This window comes from Montipora foliosa, chromosome 8 (genome assembly GCF_036669935.1).
Source record: "Montipora foliosa isolate CH-2021 chromosome 8, ASM3666993v2, whole genome shotgun sequence".
Lineage (NCBI taxonomy): Eukaryota > Metazoa > Cnidaria > Anthozoa > Scleractinia > Acroporidae > Montipora > Montipora foliosa.
In genome coordinates this window covers 42,044,929-42,056,001 of record NC_090876.1, presented here as the reverse complement: position 1 = coordinate 42,056,001, position 11,073 = coordinate 42,044,929, and positions in this window count along the sequence as shown.

The following is an 11,073-nucleotide window of genomic DNA, read 5'->3' as shown; positions in this document are numbered from 1 at the left end:
GATCAAAAGTCTACGTTAATAGCACACATCATACTTAGCCTAGTACTTAGTATATGGCTAGAAATTGTCTTCCCACTTTTCCCTCCGGCCCCGCATCAGCCATTTGATGAGGGCCAGTCTCGCGCTTCTCAAGTTGGCTCGATCATGCCCCAAAAGAAATCTGGCCTTGATTGTATCATTCCACGAGCAGGAATGAACTGGCTGCGTAGTTTCTCGCTATTTGATAAATTTAATCCATGCTAGCCTAAGGGGACATTAAGTATTTGTTATGTAAGAAATGGGCAGACAGGAAAACGTTTTCATTTTTCAGTGTTTTCATAAGAAGCTAAATATTTGCTTTGTAACGAATGAGCAAATGCAAATCCATTTTTAAGCACCACGATATCGATACGCAAACAATGTTGTTGGGCAGAGCTTGAATTGGCTGTGATTACTGACTCCGACTTGAACTTAACTGAGTAGCTAGAATATAGTCTTCATTACACCATCACTAACAATAGCTGCACTGAAAAGAAAGGGCAGAGCTCAAATCATTCAATTTCTCTTAAAGTATTTCACTCATTAAATTCTTAAATTTACACTTAGCAAACACTTCATGCTTCCTTAGGTAACTAGCGATTCCGAAACCAAGAAATCCGGCGATGGCGCCAGTCAAACTTTGACTGGTTCAGTCCCTCAGCCTTTTCACAAAAATACCCTTACGATTAAGGGTATCCTAAGGATATCGTGGTTATTTGCACTTGTTGTTCGTTCATTATAAAGGAAGTCTTTGGCTCCTTATCAGATTAATTAAATTTATAGCATAACAAGAATTGTACGCAATCATTTCAGTAATCTTGAGTTATGCACCGTGATGAGCTGGGGGTACCAAATGTACTGACGGTGTAATTGATAAAAAATTCTTGGAAGCTTTTAACTGGGTGTATGTACATAGAGGATGTGATAGGTTTTGAGAACAGACGCTGAGCTAAACTTACATGTCTAAATATCTTAGTGTTGTCTAAATTTACTGCATTTTCCATACTGATTCTGAGGTGGAATTGAGTTCATCTTGGGCTCAAGAAAAGATAGTTATCTTGAATTGTCCCTGCGCGGTTATGAAACGCTTGGATCAAACAACTGAAAGCCAATTATTGTGTAACAAAGGGCTGGCGAAGCTTGATTTCTTTAATTAAATATACATTTGCAAAGGCCACCAGGAAGTATTTGTTCCAGAAACTCAAAACACAAGTCGTTTAAATGTTAATTTAAATTTTAGTTTTAGTTTTGTAGTCTTAGGATAATGTATAGAGGTATATATGTCTTTAATAATATTTTGTAGATTATTATAAATTTTTAATTTAGATAATTAGTTTTTTCACAAACGAAGAGCCACCATGTGGAAGTGTTGTGAAATAAACCTTTTACTTACTTACTTACTTACTTGGATTCGGTAAATACAAGGGTATGTCAGTAATTGCGTGGGCCATCGGTCCAAAAAAGTCTACGCTTCTCGTCACTAAAAGGGCGTATCTAATAGTTAATTTGTTTTGACAAATTCAATTGCAGGAACACCACAAAACTGAATATCATGGATCATTAGTTCATTTTAGGGGCAATACGAATTTCACTGAACGTTTCGCATGAACAAATATATTGAATTTATGCCTCTGGCTCGCTTAACCTAACCATTCTAGAACACATTGCTTTGGCTGAGCTCTGTTTGCTGGAGTTAGCTATAAAAATTGAGACCATGATTTGCCATATTTTGGCCACCTTCATGGCCGTTTATTTCATAACAACTAAACCAAATTAAATGAAATCTGAAACCCTAATTTATTTCCAGCAAAGGTGAGGGCAACCCCGCCAAAGCCCTTTCGAGCCAAAGAAAGGGCAGCCCCACCCGAAGCCAAAGCAATGGACAATATGAATGCAGCTAAAACTTAACAAGGAGCCTGCAGCTGGGTGGCCCCTGCTCACACAGTGCAAAACGTGAAAAAAATTGTAAAACAATAGGATACTTTAACAACAACCACGTGACCGTTCTGAAAATGAAATCCTGATTTGCCTATAAGGCACATTCATGGCCCAACTTGAACATTAAAAGCGCTTACAACTGTATAATATATGAGTGTTAACAAACCCTGTACCAGGAGAATTGGCCCCTGCTCAAAACACCTGGTTGCACTGAGTGAAAAATAATAGTAATAGTAATCTTGAAAATAAGGAAGTACCCGAGGGCACAGACAGTTGGCCCCTGCTCAAAGGCTGTGCCCACGGGTAAATAGGTGTAAAGTAGAAAGGGTAATCGTTGTGAGCATATGATAGGCAGCCGCTGGTTACGAAGACTCTGACCCTAAAGAAGGATTCCTAATGTAACGCAAGAAGGCATTGAATTTCCATCTACCGAAAGCTCTAATCTGTGCATCCGACATGCCCTTGGCTGCTGCCCAGGAAGCTGCTCCAATGCGAAGACTGTGAGACTTATAACCATCTACGTTGAGGTTGCAATAACGAAGTGCGTCTGATAATGCCTTAGTGGAAAAAAATGCGAGAAACTGGCGAAGCATCTTGCCAACGAAAAAGGGGGCCCGGAGTGGTACCCCTGAGCCTTAAATATGCAAGCACTGTCGAAACAGGGCACACTGGTTTCTCCCGATAGAGAAAAATGTCTACCGGAACAGCAGGGTCGCTATGTTTATAATTCCTTAAAGTGATCTTGATTGCACTGACCACGCCCTCCCTAGTCTTCATGAAAACAATTTGATTGAGTAAAATTACATTCCCCCTAGGTTGTGTAGGCTTACATGTGATTTCACCCACCCGCAGGGCAGCAAAGAAGGCCATAGCATACATAGCCTGTGTCATTTTCGTACTGTACATCGATGACTGTGTGTGGTCACAAGCTGAAACGATTTTTTCAAGGGGAGGCAATGAGATTGGGAGGCGAGTGTCGTGCGAAGGATTCATTTTACTATAGCCCCGCAGTGCTAGTTGAATCATATCCCTTTTTGTAGGGTCAGGGAGGGACGCCAAGCGATGGAAAAAGCTTAAAGATGAAATGTAGGTTAAAACTGTTGAAGCAGCATTCTTTTGTTCCGCAAGAAATGCTATAAAAAGCGCCAAGTGCTCAGTCGAGATCGGGAAAATTAGGCCCTGAATGTGTAACCTTTCAGAGCAAAATTGGCGAAATACCTGGCATGGCCTGCGGTAAGTATTTAATGAAGTAGTACTCAAACTTTCTCCTAGCAACAGCATTCATGTGTGTCCCAGTTCTCCGGTAGAAGGTGAGTTGGCAGTGGTGTTGGCACTGGGTTCATACCGGGTGTTAGAGCTTTGAATCTCTCTATCTGCAAACGAGAGAGGTGATCAGCAAGGATGTTCTTTGTGCCCCTAATATGGCGTGCCCGAAACAGAATGTTGTTCTTTAAACATATGAGCACCAGTGCGCGCAGCAGCCTGAGCAATTTAGGATCTTTCGTTGTTTGTTTGTTAATAACATAAACAATGCTTTCATTATCAGTGAAGAAAAGCACTCGCTTGTTTTTCAACTCGTGAGACCAAATGCCGAGGCCAGCGACAATAGGAAAAAACTCAAGAAAGCAAATACTGTATTCTGTCCAGGACTCTGGCCACCTGCCATATGCCGACTGTTTACCAAAAATGAGACCGTAACCCTTAGATTGTGCAGCATCGGTATAAAAACACAAGCTGTAAGATAAAGACCAGCCTTCCTCAAGGAAAAAGGACGTACCATTGACAGAGGCCAAAAAGGTTTGCCAAATTCGTAAGTACTTTTGAACTTCTGTATTCAAGCGGATAAAATGATAGGGCTTTTTTATGCCTATGGTAAGATTAATCAGCCTGCGCAGGAAAACCCTGCCTGGAATTATCACTGAAAAAGCAAAGTTCAAAAGGCCAATAATGGATTGGAGCTCTTTCAAGGTCACCTTTTTCTTACTTTGCAAGTGACCTATTGCGGATAAACATTTGGCAACTTTTTCCATCGGAAGTCTTGCTTCTTGCCTGTTACAATCTAATTCTATGCCTGCGAATGACAATACCTGGATAGGGCCCTCAGTTTTTTCAGATGCCATGGGGACTCCTAAATCCTCACAGAAGTGCAAGAAGTTTTGAAGGCTAGTCCTGCATTTGCTAGGGGACTACGCAGCAATCAGGAAATCATCCAATATGTGTATAATATATGGTATATCGAATTTGTTCCGAGCCACCCATTTCATTGCAGTGCTAAGCTTCTCAAAACTTCTGCATGAACTGGCTAGCCCCCTAGGTAAACAGCAATTAACATAGAATTCGCCCCTCCATTTCATCCCTAATAAATGGTGTTCCTTAGGGCGTACCGGGATTATGCGGAAAGCACTCCGAACATCAGTCTTAGCCAAAGTACAACCTTTTCCTAACTTCTTGATGATCCGTACCGCATCATCAACGGATGCATAGTGGACTGAACAGAACTCAGAAGGAATGAAATCATTGACTGAGCCACCATGTGGAAAGAGAGATGATGGATCATTCTATATTCACCTGGCTGTTTTTTTAGGAATAACCCCCAAGGGGGACACTCTGAAATTATCGAATCGGGGATGTTTAAATGGGCCTAGTACTCTGCCTGCAAGCACCTCCTTGGCTAGTTTACTATCAACAATTTCTGGATGCAGTGCTGCAGAAAGAAGATTAGTGGAAACATGGCCAATTTGTGGTCCATGAAAATGTAAACGAAATTAGTTCCTCATAAAGTTGTTCATTGTATCCTTCTAGATAATAGGCCAGCCTCTCAACTTTGACTGGTGTTGGGAGTGCTCCGGACAGGAGGACTGCTTGGCTTTGTCCTTTGACCCAGATGAGGTTTTGGTTGGGGACATTTGGCAATGGGGTGTGATTGCCCACATCAAAAACACTGGTGCTTAACAGAGCACCCGGGGCAATGAAGGCTTCTATGGAATTTCTAGCAGTAACCTTTGGGAATGAAGGGACTGTCGATCTTGGATTTCCGTGGCTGGGTATTTGGTTTGGCGCGAAAGGAATGGGACCTCAGCCAAAATTCGGAATGAACTTGGTTCCATGGCACCCCTTGCGACTCCCTAAGTTTCCTAAACTTCTCATCGTAAAACTTCCAATTAGCCCCCAGTGTTGCTAGTTCCTTTACTATAGAACCATACTTCATTAAAGCAGGTGAGTCCTGAGGGACACGCTCTGCATAAATGGAAACAAATATTTGGAATGCTGACATCCATTGGTCAATTGTGTGTAAGGGGTGCTTTTTAGTGCTTGGTACCAAAACTAAAGACTGCTGACCCTCTTGAGAGGTGTCTAGTGTGACAGTAAACTGCTCCTCGGCGGGATTGGTAACACTATTGTGGAGCAGCAGGGCAAAATCTATAAATTCATTGGCCCATATTTGGTTTTTTAGTTTATCAGGCACCCTATGACTTAAAGGAATAGCTGCTGATAAGAAAGTGTTCTTACTCTGGGATCCCTGTGGATCTTGAAGGCCGATGACACTCTGAACCACTGCATTAACTGACCCTTGCACTGTGGCTCCTAAGGAGGGGCTCTGCTGATCTGTGGCATGGTGCACACCCTGTGGCGCGGTATTTGCTGGGTCAGGGATAAACTGTATAGTAGGACCCGAGGAAGATGAAGACTGCAAAGCCTGGGTAACGGCCGTAGTTATGGCATGAAGAACTTCTGGGGATAGTTGTCCGAGTCCACTTGGGCTAGGAATGGCATTATCGTCTCGGCTGGCTGATGAGGATCCGCTTGGGCCGGCTGGGGCAGGACTGGGGTCTCTAGTTGCAGAGCAGGAGGGCTGTAATGAAGACGGATGAGGAGCTAACACACCTGCAGGTCTCCGTCGTTTTGCTGCTCTTACCTGAAAACTAGTCCGCTTGGAAGACATTCTGCGGGTAATCACAGAGAACAGATTGTAAAGAAAAAGTGGGAGGCAAATGAAATCGCAAGTTGCTGACACCCGTTAGTCCCTCCCCAAACACTGCCACCCTGGAAAATTAAAACCTGTCAACGAGCAACAACATCACTAGACCCGCTTGATAGCATAGCATGTACAAATTAAGTACAAAGCTATCGAGGCAAACAGCCATAATCACACAGGATATTCTAATATATCCATGCTTGGAAGGAAGAGGGCTCAGGCTACTACTACAGTGTATAACACTGAAGAAGCTTACTATTACAACTAAAGGCATTGTAATAGGCATACCAGATGATGCAACAGCACAACCTGGTCATGAATGGCGCAGAGCATTGCTCTGGCCGCAAGAATTCCATGACCCATGCTGACCAGCCTGGCCCCCAACCAATCCTTAAAGGTGGTTGATTATAAACAATCACACCCGTCATAAAAATGCAAAGAATTACAAGGCGGGTCTCAGGGTGCTCATATGCCAGGGTGGCCGAGGGAAGTACGGGAGTTGCATGAACTGAAATGAAAAGTATGACTAATATCAAGTCACCACAAAAATTTTCTGTCACTCACCGCAAAGTGTAAGGAACTTGCATGTTGACTCGGGCCTTTTTAGTAAAATTGGGAGAATGCAAATAGAATGGCTCCCCTATAGCTCCTATACAGAGCTTCGTTTCCAAAATCATTTAAATGAATGCCATCACTGGCATAGACGTTCCTAGCGGGATTAGCAAGGCCACGATGCCGCCAAAACTTAGCGGATTTAAGATTCTGAAGTGCTTCTCGGAGCAGCGTGTTGACCTTTTGGACCCGCGCATTATAGCCATCGAAGGGGGTGTGCATTCTTGGGAGTATTTGGCAAACCACAACAAATCGTACCGATAGACTCTTGATCAGCAATTCAGGAAAAGCGACTATGGAAAGCACAAACGTGTCCGCATCGAAATGACTGTCGCAAATATCATTCGAGCCGAGCTCCAGAACCACGACATTGGGGGCGTTAGCTATCGTTTGCTTGACGGAGATCAAACTCAAGTACTCGTCGCACGAATGAATGCCCTAAGACAAGAGCGCGTGGTTTAGAAGCCATCGTTGATCGCCAGCGGTTTTGGAAATACACGCAACCAATTCCCTTCGGCACAATTATAGTACACAGTCTTACTTATCTTTTTCTCAGCGTCCAAATCCTTCCGTAGTTACAATCGATTAGGGAGTTTAAGAAACCACGACGGCTACGGGGACAAAGACGTCACTTCAAAATATACGTTTGAGCTATTCTAAGTATTTCGGGATTATTCAATCTTGTTTATATTATACAATATGTGCGAAGTGTCCTATAACTGGATTGGTACGGACGGATTTGAAGTAAAGAGCGAGACTGAAAGCTTCACTGTAGTTTGTCCACGTTGTCGTCAAAACCTCAAATTTGGTAATTTCACGAAGTAGTTTTGACGAGTACGGGAGAGAAATGTTCAAAAATGCGTGCCGCACGTGCAGCACGATCATTTTAGTTTTTCCAACCAATAATATTACTGCTTTTTGGCGTTGTCTTTGCGTAGCCGTTGTCGTTTCTTAAACTCCCTAATCAAGTGGAAGACGGGAACAGAAAAAACGTTTCATTCGTGAAGCTGAAGAAAAGAGGCCTGAACTTGTCCTACGCCATTTATGTATGTCCTAAATTAGAGTCCCGTATGTAAACTGATCCTAGTCAGTATAAAATTAACCAGCATTGCCAGGCGCATAAAATCATTTATTCCTCTAGGAAATAAATTTCCTTTACGGGTATAGTTGTCCAAGCAAAAAAAACTTGCAAAAAAGGCTGAATTAACAAGAGGGTGAACACGAGTAATAGCAGTCACATTGTAAATTATTAAAGTCTTCCTTTTTTATCGAAACTTATAAAACAACCCTGTTATAGATAATACAGACATCAAAATCCGACGGAAATGCGGAAACGTTAACGGTTGAAGTTTGTTGTTTGCCCAAATATAAGGACACTGCAGGATTTAAACTCTATTTCTCGCCTGTTAGCCACAGTTGTCGAGAAAGTGGTGAAATGATGAAAGGCGCTGGCCTTCGAAACAAATCCTGTAATATTTTGAAAGGGGTACTAAAAAATAAACAGTATGTCAGTCGCAAAATTTCAATGTCGAGATGTCGGCGAAAATAGAACCGTGTAATTGTTAAGCAACATCAATACTTCATGATAGGGGGTCATCTGCGAAGCTCACCGATGCCTGCAAAGGTTGCCTAAAGGCGGGCCATAACGTGAACTTTTTTATCATTAGAGCGCGAAACTAGATTTTTGCCACTAATTCCTTAAACATAACACAGTGTAAAAGAATTTTTTTTAACAGAATGAGCCCGGATGAAGCTAGTGATACTAAATCCTGTTTCGTTTACATGTTTAACCACAAATTAATGTTGTCCGGTTATTGTTCCCTTGACCGACAAAGCTTGCTACTAATTCCTTAAATATAACACAGTTTAAAAGAATTTTTTTTTAACAGAATGAGCCCGGATGAAGCCAGTGATACTAAATCCTGTTTCGTTTACATGTTTAACCACAAATTAATGTTGTCCGGTTATTGTTCCCTTGACCGACAAAGCTTGCTACTAATTCCTTAAATATAACACAGTTTAAAACAATTTTTTTTAACAGAATGAGCCCGGATGAAGCCAGTGATACTAAATCCTGTTTCGTTTACATGTTTAACCACAAATTAATGTTGTCCGGTTATTGTTCCCTTGACCGACAAAGCTTGCAATTGAGTGGGCGAACGTTTATAATTTTCATAATCACCAAAGAAAAGTTAAATTCAGTAATTTTGTCGTTTACACAACGATCGATGTAAGGTTTTGTCAAAAACCTTGAGACCATTTATCTAAAGCGCATGAAAACCTTGTGTAAAGTATTATCTGCAACAATTAAAACTCATGTCAACAGCGATTGTGAGGCTGTTATGTTCCTTGGTCAATATTCAATGACTTGTTAATTAAACCTGTAACAATTGGCATGTTCCACAACAGTATCCCATTTTCACGGGTGCGTCGAGTGCTGAAGAACATTCTCGATTCGCGTAGCTTCTCTTTAACACACCCAAACTACAGTCATGCATTTGTTACATCCCGTTGTTTTATGGAAAATATAACAAGTATGGCCAGACCAAACTGTTAAATATGGCCAGACCAATCGTCCCAAAAGTTATTGTGTACTTGTTCGTGCATTCAAAACCTTAATTAAAAACCTACGGAATATCGTAGCATGTTGCTACATATTAGAAGCACTTTGAGCTTTAAAGGTAGAGACCCTGTCTTACTATGGTCTTAGTTGATTTCTGCCGCCCAGTTCCCTTTTTACGTAAGACGTGTTCCGTTTAGTGTATCGTAGGTCAAGCGGACACTTCGTGGGCATACTTGTATCATTTCGTATTGACGGGTGGAGCTCATTGTAGTGGTTAAAGTTCGGTTATCTGACGGCTACACGCAAAAACCTTTAGCTCATCCCACAAAGTAAAAATTTTTGTTAAAACAGACACTCCCGAAAGAATCTCTGGAATTTAGGCCTCCCAATTTCCTTGGAGAAATAAAAGTACAATTATTTTTATGGGATGTAGAAATTCTTAAACTATTACACAAGTTCGTTCCTGTTGTATCCAAAATGCTATAAATATAAGCTATTAGGCTTTAGATGGCCAAACTCTCCTTGGTCAAAGAATAGGTATTTGAATTGCAGCAAGGATCCAGACAATCGTGATGGAGTGCAAACTTAGTTTCACAGTAAGTTAAGAAAACAATTTTGCCGTTAATTCGTTTTAGGCCCTATCAGTAGGTAAGACAAGGAAAAGTAACCAGAAAAGCAGCCTAACTGACTTGACAGCAGAAAGACAATGAAATTTACTTCTCTGCTTTCCTGTTAATCAATATTACAAGTGGATGCTTGAGCGTACTGAGTGGAAAACACCTAAAGAACATTGAACACTTAGGACTCAAGCAGAGGTGTAAGCCTGACACAGGAGCAAACAATTTGTTGTTTATGAGTGACTAAACAAGCGTTTCTACCGGCATAAACGTTATAAGGCTTTTAGTTTGATTCAGTGTGCTTTTGCTTTCGTGGAAAGCCGTGTAGATTTTGCCGAATACGAGTCTCGTCATGTTCTCCTGTGCTTATTTAACCCCAAATGTGTTCATTAATAATAATAATAACAAGTCTAAAGGTTGTTTACACGAGTGCTCTACTAATTGGGGAGACTACAAATCAACTGAAATCAGAACAAATCAACTCAAATGTTGGTTTTAGAGTGGAGGGGAAAACCGGAGTACCCGGGGTGAAACCTCGCAGAGTAGCAGAGTAGAGAACCAACAATCTCAACTCACATATGGCGTCGAATATGGGAATCGATCCCGAGCCACACTGGTGGAAGGTGAGTTCTCTCACCACTGCGCCATGAATCGCAAAAGTGAACTCGTTAAAACTCCTCAATATATTTTAATTGAAGAAGAGACCACGTTATTCACTTTAGTTTGCGTATTAGTCTCTAAATATAATTATCTTGACCTAGATTATTAATGCTAAAAATGTTTTGTAACATTAATTCAGCTCTTCCTATCCTGAAATTACTGTAGTTTTAAACCGTTAAATATTGCTGGCTTGCTACGACTTATTATAGCATAACAAAAGTAAAGAGCGCAGGATTGGTCAATTACCCGTTTACTATTTTCCTATGGGTGAATGGTTATGAAAAGGTGCCTTTTCTCCTCAAACTATCATAATAAAGATCGACAAGTGCACCCCTGAAAATAATGAAATTTCTTCCCAGTTTTATGAAAACAAGACTCAGAAATGTCGTTTTTTACCACATTAGTGGTTTTTCCCCCGAGCTTCTAGCAAAGCGATTTGCGTTAGTGAGCAAGAGGCATTCGAAGAATGCAGAAGATGTCACAAACTGTAACAAGATGTTTTGGTTATGTTATAAAATAAATAGCAAGTGGTTTAGCGGAAAATTCAGCGGAATGTTTTTTTTTTTCACCTGAATTTCTAGGGACTTGAATAGGAAGCAAAAGTGTGTAGAAAAGTAAAATCAGTTTGGGCAACCAGCTGCACTGTTTAAAAGGGTGTGGTACCTTCAGTAAAAACTGGATCCGCTAAT